The sequence below is a fragment of the Aythya marila genome, assembly GCF_965140915.1.
Source record: "Aythya marila genome assembly, chromosome: 3".
NCBI lineage: Eukaryota > Metazoa > Chordata > Aves > Anseriformes > Anatidae > Aythya > Aythya marila.
The window spans coordinates 82,463,746-82,480,419 of NC_139044.1; the positions used below are offsets into that span (position 1 = coordinate 82,463,746).

Here is a 16,674-nt window from a genome sequence, read left to right on the forward strand (position 1 = left end):
GCTGCCCCCCTTGCTGCTGGCAGCCAAAGCAGTGGGGCACAGGTAGGGAAAGGCATGTGGCAGCATGGAGCTAAGGAAACGCTTGGGATCCTTCCTTTGAAGGACAGTAATCTGTCCTATCCTGGGCAGCCAGTCCCTCAAGATGCTGTCAAGGATCCACCTCAAGTTATAGCTGTGTGGGAACCCCAGTCTTTCCCTTCCTCTTCACCATGAGTCGTCCTCATCCTCTCTGCCTTCCCTCCTCAAACCCTCACCCCCATTTTGCCCACTAAAACTTGGCCTCTGCCCCCTCATTAATTTCTGTGTAGAATGCCCCTTGCATCTCCTGTGTACGTCATGTGTAAGCAGGGAAGATGCTGCTTTGTGGATCCTGGAGCAGCACGGAGAAACACTCTGTGCTGCTGGCACCAGGCTGCATGGAGTGGAAAGAGAAACTTGCTGCCATGCTGTGTTCTTGGATGTAACACAGGCATCTACATGCAGAGGCATCCACAACACAGGCAGAGGCAGTGATGCCACTGCATCTATGGGGTTTTGTAATCACCTAATCTAGACAGTAAATCCAGTGATTAGGTGCACATTCCTTTGTGAAAAGTGAGGAGGATTCAGTCATTACAGTGGATGAAAGCAGAGACCCTTCTGTAAGCCACACCTGAGAATAGTGAAAGCCATGTTGGAAGTTGTCCTGTGTAATTTATTGGAGGTTTGTACAGTGATTTCTGTAGAGTTTGGGTTTTATTGAGGGTTTCTAAACACTCTGAATGGTGATGCATATCCCAGAGTATGGTTTACATGTGGTTTCTCAAGACGGCTCCTACCTCACTGCAGCTGTGCTGAACACCCCCCATTCTGAATGGCAAGAGAAGTATTTTATTTACCTCTTACACGTCGCTTGTTCCCACACTCTGCAATACACCATCAGCCATCACTCACATCATGTTCAGAGAGGCCTGCTTAGAGGTGTTAACAACATGGACCTTCTCATGGTTCATTTACTTACTGCTGGGTCCCAGCAGAAAAGATCAGTCAGAGTAGGCAGCTAGAGTCTTAATGATTGGTATTTAATGATCGGAAGTTTTCCTTTCTTTTCTTTCCCTTTGTATCAAATTACCTGAAAATGGAAATCCTCCAGTCTTCCCAACAAGCCAAAGCCCTTCAAGGGATTCCCACCCTGAGTGATGTGATGCTGAGCAAGCCCAGGAAGAGTGCTTTTAAGAGAGCCACAGCTTGCTAGCTTGCTTCTTTTCCTACTGTGTGGAAAGGTGCTATTATTTTGTTCTAACACATAGGTCATTGAAGCATTAAGTGATTTATGCACAGCATGGCTGGACATGAATCACAAATCCCAGACTAACCTCATCTCCCTGCCTGCACGTGCTGTTAAATCAAATGCCTATTCTTCTCTGGCCAAGCCCCCAAACAGCTTCTTACTTCCTCAATGAACTTCTCTATTCTGCTCTGTGGGAAGAAGGTGGTGTGCATCTATAATGAAAGCAGGCTGTTTTTAAGGAGTTGCTGAAAAAGTCTTTACTGGTTTTCCATCTGGCAATTCAGCCATTTTCATAGATGTTGGTAGAATTATATATATCTTTAATTGGCAGCTCTCTCCTTCTCCTGCTGAACCGCCATCACACTCTACTCTGTGGTTTTATGTTAGAGCAGAAAACATCCAGAGAACATGTGGCTCCTTACTTCCCTCAGCTGGCTGTCGTTGCTGAAGGCTAATCTCAACCTCCCATGTACCTCCACATGTACGTCCACAGCTGACCTCTTGCACCTATAGATGCCAGTTCCTGCATAGAGGCACTCACACTGACAGCTAGGGTTAATGAAGCTTATCTCTGCTGCAAAGATTCTGCAATGGTGATAGATGTAGTGACATAACAGCAGTGATTTCTTTGCTGATGCAATAACACTACAGAATAAAACATCTGGCTATAGAAAGCATCCATTGGACCCTATAACAACAGATTCTTTTAAATGTTTTTAAGAGGATGAGGGGTGTAAAGAAGTGGTTAACATTGCTAAAGTATATTTCTGAACTAAAAGAGGGTAAACCTCTTTATCTCTAACAATCCTTGATTTCAACAGTGAGATGTATCACAAGGAAATCTTTTTTTCTTTCCCTTTAAATTTTCTTTCTTAACTGTCACAGTAGTAAGTTCACAATCAGTCTCCATGACACATTTTTATATGGAGAGGCAACAATTTCACTGTTTTATCTTCAAAGATTTCAGGAAAGTGTAATGAGGAGAAAAAGACAGAACTCTTTTCTCACTGTTGGGATTTATTAGAATAGTCAGGAACAAAACAATCGTGTTGATATTTGCTTTGTTAAAAACAAGACCGAATAATAGAGCATGTAGACTCTGGAATCTGATGCTAGCTGACAACTTCTTTCCTATTTCTCCATCGTTGTACTCAACCAAGGGTTCCTCAAAAGTTTTCAGTGTGTACATTACTTCCCAAATGCAAAGCCTTTCTTCTGGTCCAGCTTACATTTGATCACACTTGTCCCCATTCACAGCAGATCTGTGCTATGTAGCATTAATGCCTGGTTTGGAAAAGTCATGCTCAGTTATGTATTTTTGGCTTCTTCAGGGTACTAAGGATGACCAAATAAAATAAAAGAAGACTGTTTTTGTGTGTGTGTGTGTGTGTGTTTGTGTGTGTGTGTGTTTTTTTTGTTTGTTTGTTTTTTTGTTTTGTTTTGTTTTGTTTTGTTTGTTTTCCTACAGATGTGAGCAGGTGGTTGGAGAACCATCAGCAGTCCCAAAACTCTGGGAATGTCCATTCTCATCTGTTAACCATTCAGCAGGAGCCCACTTACCTACTTGCAGTCATTTCTTCAGAAAAACAGATCTCCCCTGAAAAAGACTTTCTGTTTTTGTTTCTTAAAAACCGTTAGCTCATTATATCGTTTGTCCATTGAGAAAGCCATCTCCAATGTGGGACAAAGCCTAGTAACAAGAAAATTGAAAGGTTCAGTGAATAAAACCCAGGTCCATATGTTCTGAGACCTGTACTCCCTCACTAGCTTTCTGTGGTCAGCTCCAGCTTTTGTTCAAAGGAGGAAGTCTCCTGCTTTGAGACTCCATTGATGCTTTCACAAGTGTGAGTCGTTTCAGTCTTTCTTCCAAAGTTTTTCAGGAGAACCTAAGTTCTCCTTAGATGCCATGTGTTTTATGAAAAGACATACTAGGCCAACTGTCCATCAAGTACAGCCTCCTGACTCTGACAGGGACCATCACCAGATAGTTCCAGAAAAAAAGAAAAAAAAAAAAAAAAAAAAAAGCTTTCAGGAAAGATGTAGAGGCTGTACCCCATCTTGAAAAGGTTTCTTCCAGCAGTCTTTCAGCAGCTACTGGTTTAATAAAGCAGACTGGCGACTAGTATAAATAACTACCTGCACTTACAGAATTGATGGTATTTTTATTTGCCTTGTAAAAATCTAGTCTTTTCTGAAATCAGCCATGATCTTTCCCTCAAAGCTTTACTTAGCAGTCAAAATTACAGGTCAGCTATAACTGTTTTGAAAATGTATCTCTGTTATGAATTTGTTCTCTCAGTTTTATTGGTATTGCCTACACAATATTATAGGGGAAAAATGTGGAATATAGGAAAAGTAAAATAACAACAATTATTGTCTACTTCTGCCAAATGGGCATGGCGTGTCATAAAAGGTTGGTAGTACTAACACTAACACTGCAACTTTTTCTGGTGTCTTCTTACTCACACCTTTCAATAAGTTAATTACCTTATATACTCTGTAGTGCATGGCTTTGCATTCAGCAAAGATGCCTGGTATAGATGAAGCAACATTTAGATATTTCTCTTTTTCACCTGTTGTTGATGGAAAATCTCTGTTCATTCATTATTTTTATTCTTTACTTTTATTCTGACACAGTCTCCAGTTTTGTTTTGTTTTTTTTTTTACATTTGTGCATTCAAAAAATTATCTTTTTTCCTACTTAAATTCTAATCAAACACTTGAGCTATTTCAGGATTATTGTTTTCCTTTTAAAAACAGTTCTAACAGTTTCTCTCATTTCGTGTTTGTGTTATGTGCTTCCAGTCAATAGAGGACACTGGATCCAGTGATTTTGACAGAATTTCAGCTGACTATGGCCCTTACACTTGATGTTTGAGGCACACCAGGGGATAACCTTTTCTCAATGGTTGAGCACGTGTGGAGGTTGAGGGATTAAAAAAACATTATGCATTGGTATTATCCCACCTTTGGGATTGTCGAACATCTCCTTAGGATGTGGCAATAATGTCTTGGAGGTCATCTGAAGAGAAGATTACACTGCATGGCCCATTTACTGAGAGAGATTACACTGCATGGCCCATTTACTAAGAGGTAGTGAGGGTCTGAGAGTAGTACTCAAGAAAATCTCCTGGAATTGCTGTATCCAAAGCCAATGATCATCCAATAAACTGAGATCACACATGTGTATCATTACAGAAGTGTCAGCTCCATAGCATACTATCTACAGTTAAGTTTTCTTGGAGTTGTATAAGCAGTCTTGTGATTTGCTTGAGAGATGAGGGGAGACATGTGCACTGTAACATTTGGCCTCAGCCGGAAGACGATGACTTCAGTGGTGGCAGACAATCCAATAAGTACATTTGTTGTTACAGTACGCCTCTCAGCCAGGGAAACGCTTCTGCTGTAAGCCAAATTTATGTCTCAGATGAATCACATAATTTATCAGCAAAGCAGACCAGACCTATTGTTGCCTATAGAAGTGAAAGAAAGAGCCTTCAGAGATGACAGGAGCGTGGTCCAAAGAGTTTGTGCTGCAGTGTGTGGGGCTTTTCCAGCTCTCAGCATGTTGGAAAAGGTGGAGATAAATGGTTAGATTGGGATCTCTGTAACTTTATCACCCCGTGCTTAACAAGACAATGAGCTGGCCATAGATATGTTCCCAGGAGACATTCCATAAGATCTCTGGAGCCATGACTGGATTTTCAAAGAAGCCAGAAAAAAATACAGTATTTTCACTGAATGAGTTTCCTTTCTGTTGATGTTACAGCATACTGAGACAGGATAATTCAGATATCCGCACTTTCCTTCACTTAAAAAAAGAAACAGCATTCCCCATGCTCTTCTTTGTAGAGAGGCTTAATAGCAAAACAAGTTGCCAGCAACCTTAAGCAAGCTGTGGTCCTTCTCTTATATGCCTGTTTCAGTGTCACAAATATTCTGTATTGGTTTATTCTAGAAAAAACAAGTGACACAGAGCTGGTGGGCCAATCTCATAGGTACCTGATACCCTTAAATTCCTTGGAACCCAGCCATTTAAATAGTAAGCTTAGTCACAGTATTCACATTATTCACAGTAGTTGCCGGTCTCTAAAAGACTTTGCCAGTGCTATTACATCTTTCAACATACTTCGGTTCAATTGATGGAGAGCATCTGCTATGCTGAGGAGAGATGTGAGGCTAGATATATTCATTTCTTTTCTGAAAAATAGGGTACTACTGAATGCCTCTCTTCTCTAAAGAGAGGAGACTAACTGTAGTCTATCTGTGTTATTTATTCTAACTACAGTGACTTCTGTAAGTCTTTCCTGCTACACAGCATCTCAGTAAAACTGGTGGAAAGAACATCAAACTGAAATGGACTGCAGTGTTGCAATATCAAATTGTCCAGTTTATTCTAGGAGCTAACTTAAACTTACTGGTAATAGAAGAAACCTACATGTTCAGAAACGTATGATACAATTTGTGTACTTAGGAGCTAACAAGCTTTTCTACAATTCCCTCCATGGAAGACATCCATAGAAGTTTGGGATGATATCCATTGATCCTTTTGGCTACACTCCTATTCAGCCCCTGACACAAAGAGCAAGCAGGTTACAGCTTTTCATTTTGGAATTAGAATTGATTTAAATAATACAATGTTTTGGCAAAAGACTTTGTGAAATACTTGGTATCTCAAGTATTGAGATACCTCTGAGATAAAATAAAACGAAATAAAATAAAAAAACCTGGAAGCACCTATTGACTTTCTGGGCAGACTAATCTCAGATGGAGACATATTACTAATGTTGTTCAGAAAATTCTCTTTCTCAAATCTGTGGAAGAGTCATGAAATATTTTGGAAGAGAAAAGGAATGGACAAAAAAAAAAAAAAAAAAGAAAAAAAAGATAAATGCAGAGATAAACTCTCTGCTTTTGAAAAATAATTCCAGGTAGAAAGAAAAACTTTGCAGAGACTTCATTTTTTTATTATTATTTTCTATTATTTGTTTGCAGGAGGAGAGACAGAAATTAAACATTTTGGTTTAAGAATTATTTTCTAGCTCTTTTACTGAAAATAATTATTATAATAATAATTATTTATAATAATAATAATAATAATAATAATAATAATAATAATAATAATAATAATAATAATAATAACAATAATAATAATAAGAGACTGCCACAAATGACTTTTATCTCCCAGTCCCACAGCCAATGTGACTTGGAGGGGTGCCAAGGCTGGGACAAATCATTTCACCATGGAAGCCTCTGGGCAAGACCAAGGCAGGGCTTCCTCCTCTTCCCCCTCCTTCACTGCAAGGCTGAGGACCCTTCTGCCATCACCCTGGACCATCCTCAGGACCAGGAGTAGGCAAGGGAGGAAAAGCGTTTTGAGGCTGGCTGAGGAACAAGAGAAGCTAAGGGCAAAAAAGAAGCTGGGAAGCATGGCCCCTCCTCAGTGACAAACCGGACTAGGTGCACAAAGAGCCCTGGGCATGAAATTGGTCTGGAAGAAGCACAGCACAGAGCTGGGACATGCCAGGGCATGAGATCTGTGTAGCTGTTACTGCAGCAGCACTGGGGGAACAAACTGCTCCTGAGCCACTCTGCTCCTGGGAGGCTGCTGGAAGGCAGTTGCCTTCTCCAGCTGTGGTCTTGTGTTGAGATGAATGCCAGCCTCTCTTTCTGCCTCACGCTGAAACTCCCTGGGAAAGCAGGTATTATTTCTCCTACTGGCCAGCCTCTGAAAGCAGAGATAAACCATTACAGGTCACAGATTGTTGTGGTTTAGCCCCGTCAGGCAGCTCAGCACCACCTGGCCTCTCACTCGCTCTCCCCAGGTGGGAAAGGTAAAAGTACAAGAACTCATGGGTTGAGATAAGGACAGTTCACCAGGTAAAGCAAAAGCTGGGTGTGCAAGCACAGCAAACCAAGAAATGCACTAACTACTTCCCATCAGCAGGCAGGTGTCAGCCACCTCCAGGACAGCAGGGGTCGTCACATGATGACTTGACATGATGACAAGGAACACAAATGCCATCAACCCAACATCCCACTTCCTCCTTCTTTCCCCCAGCTGAGCATGGTGCCACAAGGTGTGGGACATCCCTTTGGGCAGCCTGGGCCAGCTGTCCTGGCCGTGTCCCCTTCCAGCTCCTGGGCACCCCCAATCTCCTTGCTGGCCAGGCAGCACCAGGAGCAGGAGAGGCCTCAGCTCTGTGTGAGCACTGCTCTGCAGCGACTGAAACATGCCTCTGGTATCGCTGCTATTTTCACCACAAATCCAAACCACGTCCTTGTGTGAGCCTCTATAAGGAAAATTAACTCCATCCCAGCCAAAATCATGACACAGGTAAATATTGATGTGATTGTTCTTGCCTACACTGTTGAAACCTGTGAATACTTGCAGTATGCTTATCTGTCCAGATTTCCCCTTTTCTCATACAGAGACATCCCAAGAGATATTGCTGTGATTGCTGAAACTGTGATTCTAATTACCTGAAATCTGGAAAGGTTTGGATGTGAATGTGAAAGTTCTGCATCTTAAACTTACCTCTGGTTGTATGCAGTATTCACAACCTGTTGAATTTGGTCTGCCAAATTTTGGTCTGTTTTCCTCAGGCAGCTCTGCCTGTGTGTGCACCTGCCTTGCACCAGCTTCTTTTCCCCTGCAGCGATGCCCCTGCCTTCAGCTCACCGGCTGAAGGAGATTTCAAGAGCTCTCAGCTTTGGTCTGACCATTATAGGATTGCAGCCACCACATATACCTGGGGGATGCCTGTGTCACCCGCATAGAGTTAAGGAGGGCTCACCTGAGCGGATTTTAAAGAGGCTATAGCATCATCTTCTTCTCCAAAGCGCCCCCAATATGTGCTGGAAATCGGCAGAAAGTCGCACACCTTTCCGTGAAGCTGTGGAGATCACTGCCGTCAACCAGAGCTGCTGCTCCCACGCCGAGCAGCTCCGGGGGCCGGCAATTCCCAGCCGAAGCAGCAGGGGTCATCCCACCCTTGAGCTCCACCTGGAAAGCGCTGCTCGGCACTATAGGGACACCAGCACCTCTCTCCTTCTCCCCTGCCTTCCGACTGCCCGCGATAAACCTGGACTGCAAATACGGTTGTGTTTAGACAGGGAAGTGGTGGGAATTTTGTCTGAGTAAAGACAGGAGGATCTGTCCCGGTGGAAAGGCTTTTGAGTGGTTTACAGTATTTGCCTGTAATTGTACACATTCCATGAACAAATCACGTCCACTCATTTATTATCCACACTAAACAACGCCGTAGGTCTGGTACACAGGTGTGTCACTCACCCTGCTTCAGACTAGAGACATCCGCAGTGGAATGTAATTTTTCCACCCAGAGATTAGTCATGTTAATGCAACGTCAGAGGTGACCAGTATGGGGAGACGGGGAGAAAAAGGAATATGGGAGAAAAATAAGCTGAACAAAATGTTCACAGAAACTTGGAATAAAATTACCCAGAACAGGTGCTTGCTTTCTACCATGACATGTGCAAAACTGTGATGGGATTTTGTTCTAAATAATAATTCTTATTTAAAATGTAAGTAATTCTCTAGCCTCTGATAGTTTGATCAAAATGACATGGAAATCAATGGGAGCTTTCCCTGGGCTATGTCATGTCACATGTGTCAACTGAACATATATCATGTCATATGTGTCAACTGAATTTATTTGTCACAGGAGTAGCAATGAGAAATAGATTGTTTAAGGCTAGAATACGTAGGGCTTTGCTTCTGGTTAAAGCAGGTTACACATCTAACACATCTGCACTATCTGTCAACTACCATGCTAAATGCAAAGTGTTTGAGGCCCAGAACCCCACAGGAGCAGAGGTGCAAATTTAGAGGAAGGTAAAGACTGCACACACGCACATACATGTGTTGTGTGCCACTATTCTATGGCTGAGGATTTCACTTCGTACTTGAGTAGGCTGGACTGATGTGCCATGGGCTGAGCCCTAAAGCCCAAACATACCCAACAGAAAGTTAAACCCTTCCTTTCCGACCTTCCACTATGCTTTATAAGGATGCCTTTACCTCTTCAAGTGCATCATTTTATTTCACAGTGAATAGCTAGAAAGAGATCCTCAGTTCCTAATGTGCATTAACACATGAGCTTTGCTCAGCCTTAACATTTATTTGCTGCAACAGGCTCTGATGCCTCAGTCCATGCCTGTTCAGCACTTATACAGATAATGTAGCCTGAAACCTTTAATGGATGCCTAAGATTACACCATATCGGCACTCACTCCCTGGCTTGTCTGAAAATTTTTCATCATCTTGGCCAAGAGTTTCCATTCTCTTTAGCCCCCAGAAACATCAGGCAACCCCTGTACAATTTATTGCAGTTTATAGGTTCTCCACATAGATGTCATTTCCAAAATATTCATTTAAAAAATTAGTCATTTACAATAAATGTTACATTTTTACAAGAAAACTCAGTGATTATTTATTAAACATCTGGATTTTTTCAGCACCACTTCATAATGGGGATGAGCCTGAACTGGAACACCTGATCTAAGCCCTATTGTGACTCTTGGAGAAATTCAGATCCAAGTTCTTGAGGGCTGGGACTGTCTTTGTTTCAAGTCTTCTACCGCACTGAACACATTGTTGGCACTTAACAAATAAACAATAGTAATCCAAATCTGGACCAGAAATTAATGGCTGGGGTGTATCTGTACTTCATAAAAAAATGTATACATCTTCCACTTTACCCATACTCCATCAAATGCAATGCCTTCTTTCTTCTGTAACCATGAAAGACTGGGATTCAGCAGCCTCCAGCCCATCACTTGTGGGGCAGTGAGGAAAACCCACCGTTCTACGTGGTCATAAACCAGAGGTGTGAACACAAGAGCTATAGAGCAGTGATAACTAAAACTAAGATAGCAATTGCCACAAAGCCCACCTGGGCTAGGGTCTGCCTGGGGTGGGTCACATATGGGTACACCTAGGAGGGAAGAAATTATCTGCATGACTTTAGATGAACCTTGAACCTGGGGTTTAGGACACCTCTTCGAAATGTTCAGATTAGTAAACTAAAAAAAAAAAAAAAAGACTGGAAAGCATCTCACATTGTGCTCACATCCCTCAGGAAAGGAAAATGCCCATCCTTAACAGAGACAGGCCCAAATGCAGCAGTGCAGTAGCATTTATTGTAATGTGTATTGCTTTAGTCCAAAAGCCATAGTATATTTTCCTTAGCATCTGTTTTGGGATATTTTTGCTTCACAGTGGAAATGAAGAACCAGTGAAGACTTCTGGCAGTTTGCAGAGAACAGAAGGAGAGAACATAGATGGAAAAGCGCTCCAGCAGAGGTGGAGTAATGGCAACTGATATGCAAGGGGAAGTCATAGGAAACAATGCAATCTAACTTGTTCCAGCTGCCTGAGCAATCACAGGGACAGTGCCAGATGTAATATAGCTCTGGTTAGCATGAACAGAAATGTGGGATAGTCTCCAAAAACAAGGACAGGGAGAAGAGAAGAAGCAGCTTGTTTGTGAATAAAAGACTAAATTATTTGGTTGCTAAAATACACGCAAAAGAGGTATCCCCTCCCTTAGCCCCATGTGGAAATCACATTTAATCTGGGGAAAAGACAAAAGGAAAAAAAATTAGTTTGTGGTTGTGCTGAATTCGTATGATAAACACTGGAGGCTGTGCTGAATGGTGAGGAGATCTTGGGGAGTGTTATTTTGGTTGTGCAGCAATTCAGTCCAACATTTTAACAAACTACTGCTGCTCTGTTTGAGAAATTAAATTTTTTTAATGTGAATCAACTGGGACGATTCACAACAGGACAGCAGCTCTGAGAATCTCTGTTAGGTGTATAGTACGTTGTCGGTCAGTTCCTCCCATGATTACACTGTAGGTTGGAGGGCCTGAGTTACAATGGGACTAACTACCTAAGGTACTCTGAACCCAATCTATATGGCTACAACTAACCTTATTCTGAACTGTCTTGTACTGATATTTAACCTAGCCCCATCTCAGATCACTTTATGATAGATTCAGCCATGCCCCTGACTGTTAACTGTTCCCCCAGGCCATATAGATGATGAAGGAAACCCAGAAAGATCACATAGATCAGATTGTTTTGTTCATTCCATTACCTGCCCACAACTGTTCCCTGTTCCAGGAGAATGTGGGACAATGCACAAAGCAGTCAGGCCAGGCAGCATTTTAAGTGCTTCTCCAAAGGTGTTTTGCAAAAGAGCCCTCCTGTAAGGAAGGATCATTCTTCCTTAGCTTCCAGCACACATTAAGAAATACCTAGAAGATGTCTTTCCTTTTTTAACTTGCTTCTGTTGTCCTCATGGAAGGAGGATCCAGCTGTCCAATTTGCTTGAAAAAACAAGCCAATCTGTATAATACAGTCTGAAGGAAAGGATGCTGTGTGGGCTCCACTAAATTCTAAAGCAACTTGGCAATGTTTGATTATTGGTCATTATTGAAGTGAACAAGTAGCAGGAGGTGGGAAGCATTATTCCCATTTTGCAGAAATAAATGAAAACATGGGGAATTCAGACCATTTACTTACTCTGGAGTTTTGGTGCAGCTCCGTTCTTCCTCTGACAGAGAAGTCACAGCTCTGAGGAGGGCAGCAGGCACTGCACTAATGTGAGCCAGCCATTCATTACCATTCTCAGTTAGGAAAAGGAGGCTTTGGAAAAAGGTAAAGGAAAAAAAAAAAAAAAAAAAAAGCTGAAAAGCATAGTTAGTCCTTCAACCTAACAACAAAATGGGCTGCAACAGCAAAATCTCTACTCCATTTGCAGTTTCTGAGAACTGCTGTGGTTGTCTTTCCTGCAAATATGATCAATTATCATACAGTTGTTAACATTTATAGATGTTGCCTCATAATGCAGATGGGACTGTTCCTTCCCCCACAGCCACAGTCTACTTGAGGGATAAAAGCTGCTGCTTTCCTACAATCAGAATTCCATCAGTCTTACGAGTATCAGATCTGCGTTGAGCTCTTGTCACAGAAATGCTTTACATTTATCACCTGGCATGTGCCACCTTTGTGCCCTTTTTCCCAGGGACACCACTTCTGTGGAAATATTAATAAATGACAAATTGCATTTGTGTAATCTTATGAAATGTTTTGACTACTAAAGTTGTTCCATAGCAGTTCATTAAAGGACACATAAAGTATTTAAGTTTACATTTTATAAAAAGATCAGGAATGCTATGGCTGATAGCTTTCTTTCTATTGAGCATCTGTTTCCTATTTTTTTTAACGGCTTACAGCAGTGGTTGGCCAGTTCTGTACTAATAGTTGATCTTAACTGGATCAAAACATTGTAATTTCTTAGCAAAGGTTAGAGAGTGTCCTTCTAACACAGCTTCCTATGGCTGCAACCAGCAATGTCTGTGCATCAACATCTGGTTTCAAAATATTAAAAATGATAAACACTTCCAGATACAATCCATCTGGCCTCCCAAAATTCTACATCTGCATAATTTTGCTTTCCTTTTAAAAACCAAACACAGCCTTAGTTTGGCCCTGCTATACTGCTGAAGAATCCTCCCTCCTTCTAAGTGTGGGGCAAAGCCCATGGTCAAGTTTTGTTGGAAGTGACTATCTCCATCTGGCCAACTGTTGTGTCTAATGTTGGCATTATTAGTAACTGATAAGCAGAAATTCTTCGCCTTGTTAACGTATGTTATCTGATTAAATCAAAAGGGAGGCTGCAATGAAGAAATCATGATGCACTGAACAAGCAGTGAAGTTTGCAGTGCTGGCTGCTAGCGGGGTTTTGAAAGCTGTTTGCTCACCACCCACCTGTATCATTTCAGTCACCTCAAAGACAGCATCAAGCCTGCAGGATTCCTGCCCAGTGCATGATTCATTGCTTCACTCCAATATCTCAGGCTTTCTTGAGAGGCATATGCCTTGGCTGTAATACTCTGCAGACAGGTCTGCAACACTGCAAGGGGCAGAGCACTGGAAGGAGGATCACCCCTCTCCCTTTTGGCCAGAGATACTTCCTGTGAGATGCTGCTGCAGCTGTGGCTAAACAACACCGGACTACTTCCTCTGGCCTCTTTCCCCTTCCTTTTCATTTTCCATGCCAATTTAAGGAGCTCTGTACTGTGGAGTCCCTGACTGCTTTACCCAGATGGGAAGATGATTTGTCTTTCATACGCACAAAGCAATAACAAGACGTTCTTACACAGATAACTGCATGCAGAGTATGAAATGTCACTGATATCATTCACTTTTAATTAATGTTGCTATGTAGTGTTCAACATTATATATATATAAAGGAATAGCGAAATTAATAATAATTTATGGTGGAATTAATAACAACTTAAGGAAATTAATGGAGGTGTGGGAGATAAGTATTCAATGTTCAGTCAAAGTCAGAAGTTCATCTTATCATTTTTTTGTCCCTCAGTGGTCTAATTTGCCATGGAAGAGTATTTTTCCCTTAGCTTTTAAAAAACTGAAAAGGTTCCAGCAAGCTCTGAAAACTGGACAATGAACAGGCCTTTCAACCCCAGCTGGAGTGCTCCAGCCTAAAGCTGAAGAGGTAATCAAGATGGGAATTAATGCTTCTTTCACTCTTCCAAGATTTTACTGGCTCCAATGAGAGCATCTTTATGCTAAAAGCAGGAACAGATGGCATCCTTCAGACCCAGAGAATGTCTCAAAGAAGTCACTGCAAGATCAATACCTTGACTCAGCTCTCAGTTCAGAGATACCTGGTATCCCCAGGTCTGTTGCAAAATACCCCATCAATCAAAAATATACCAAGGATCATGACCACATCCTGCATGGAATGGTTGATAATGGCAGCAATGAGTATGTGAGCCACACAGATAATAATAAGAGTTACAGATATTCGTTTCATTATGGAAAAAAAAAAATCCAGTCTAAACTTTTAATTCCATAGGCATGCTCATTAGATGGACATATCTAAATTCAGCTTTAGACCAACTTCCCTGCTTAGACCAGAGACAGCAAACACCACCTGAACACTGTACCTAATCTCTCACAACTGATGTGGCTGTTGTTAATATTTCCTGTATTTATGATGGCTTGCCAGGTGCTGAGGAATGAAAGCACAATTAGACCTTACAGAAACCTGAGTAAAGCAAAGATCTATGATGGCACTAGTTATATAAGCTGCTGTTGTTGTCTCTTACATGTGGCTCATCTGGTGGTATGTGTCACATGCATCGGCCAGAAGGTGTCTTAATAAGTTAGGGAATGACAAATCAATGCCAAGAAAATGTAGCAAACTACTAGCAGTCAGCATCAAACAGCCTCCCATTCACCCACAGCAGCCACTAGAAATCCAAGGCAGAGAAAGCAACTCTTTCCTTTCTTGACCGAGATGTGAGGCAGCTCCTTTTTCAAAGTTCACAACTGACATTTTCTTCATATTTCTTCCATGTTTTAAAAGAAATCTGAGCAAAGCTTACTTTCATTCTGTGAGCTGTGATAGAAAGTCAAAATATAGTTTGTTCATTGGTAAAAGAAATGAGGAAAACACAACTGTTGTTCTGCATTTCTTAAAGACCATGAACAGACAAAGTCACGTAAGACAAACAACTCAACAGTATCCCTTTCCCCAAAGGATCTTAATTAATTTGATCATTTGATAACCACACAATTTGATAATTTGCTAACCATTTATCATTCTCAGGTGGCAAGTAACAACATCATATGAATCACAACCAACAAGTTTTTAAATTTTAGGCTTCAAAGTCTCTCTTTCTTTCTTTCCTCCCCTTTTCTACTTTTATCTCCCCCAACTTATTTCATCTTCCCTTTTCTCAGAAAGAAAATTTTTCTCCATTACAAAGCCAAAAGTTTTACTGTGATAAGGGCAAATGGCTAGACGGAGGTGGTCATCATCCTTTTGTTTCCCATCATCAGTGTTTCAACTGAATAAAAAGAGCTCTGTAGCTTAATTTGTTTAAAATTGTCTGTAAAGAAAATCAGAACCAAATTATGCTTTCTGTTTTCTTAGAAGGAGGGATTAGATAACCATATGCTCTTAGCCTGGGAGTGCTGCTTCTAAACACCTGCTATCCTGTGCCATTCCTGCTGCCTGGAGGTGCATAGGGCACCACTGCCTCTGGAGTGGCTGGGCAGCCATTTCGGTGCAATGGAAACTTTTTATTCTGTGGGCACAAGGGTTTGACATGGAGTGAGATGACTGCTGTCAGCCCTGCCAGGAAAGGGATGCTAAGAGTCCCTAAAAGGTAGACAATAACAGCTGAAAAGGGACAAGGCTGAGAGGCTACTCAGGGTACAGGACTGAAAAGAAACTAGAATGTTAATTTTATCTTTGGCTTGAGGGTGCAGGGTCTGTTTTCTCAGGCAGAGAGCAAAGTTTTCACCCTCTAATTCCTGAGAAATAACATTGCAGCAGTGAAGCAATTCTTGACCTTGCTTTAAAATACTGTTGTTCATCGGAAAGAAAGGATTTAGAGGAGGCATTTGGGGAATCCTAATACTTTTATCTGTTTTAAAAGATAGGCAAAAATTTGAAGAAAGAAAATAATAACAATAACAATAACAATAACAATAACAATAACAATAACAATAACAATAACAATAATAGATAAAATTGAATAATGTAGTCTTACTGCTAAAATCTGCCTTACAAATAACCTGAAGTATTTGGTACCATCTCAGCTAAACATGATCGACCTGCACAGAGGTGTATGCCCTGTGTTGAGACAGAAAGAGTACTGCCTTGAGGTATAGAATTTCTATCAATTTTGCCTATGTAGACACTCAGATAAAACTGAATTCATTACAGATTAAATTTGGCCACCTTTGTGGTGATGATTTTTTCTGGTGAATACATTTGCTACCATCTTTATTCAATGAGAAAGGGACATAAGAACAATATTAGATATATTATTTGATAGTGAATAAATAATGACATAGCATGTTTGATTATTGGAAACAGAAGTCTGACAATTATTCACTGAATCAGGACAGTGAAACTTTTGTGTGTAAGAATAAATGTTTTTATTCCATGAGAATAAATGCTATTAGCACAGCTTAAATACTTTAAAGTAAGGTGTAAATAACTGCAAAATTTGATGTAGCAAACAAACTAAGAAAGTAAAAGTCTCAGCAAATAGTTTGTTTTATCTAGGCAACTCAAAAAAAGCAAAAGAACCCAAATAGTCGATATGTAGTTACTTATTCTCTAAAAGTTTTTGTTTGTTTGTTTGTTTGTTTATATTATACAGAAATAGTTGAAACAGAATCTAGTTTTGTTTCTGCTAAGACTAATATTAATAGCATGATTTCCATAGTAAGGAAGAAAATCTATTTTGCCAGAGAAATGCTGTAAGAACTTAACCATTCTCTGACATGTAGATAACATTATCATTTATGGTCCTATCAGATAACTTTGTTT

The 16,674-nt window shown here is 40.9% G+C and overlaps 1 long non-coding RNA gene across 1 annotated transcript; it reads right to left on the reverse strand.

Annotated features, from left to right (window-relative positions):
• Nucleotides 1-6,698: 6,698 nt before the first annotated feature.
• On the reverse strand, nt 6,699-11,833 carry LOC309876905. The gene is made up of 3 exons (XR_014317275.1): nt 11,820-11,833; nt 8,068-8,166; nt 6,699-6,998 (listed from the first exon to the last, which is right to left on the reverse strand). It is a non-coding gene; the product is annotated as an uncharacterized lncRNA (long non-coding RNA).
• Between the last annotated feature and the right edge of the window lie 4,841 nt (nt 11,834-16,674).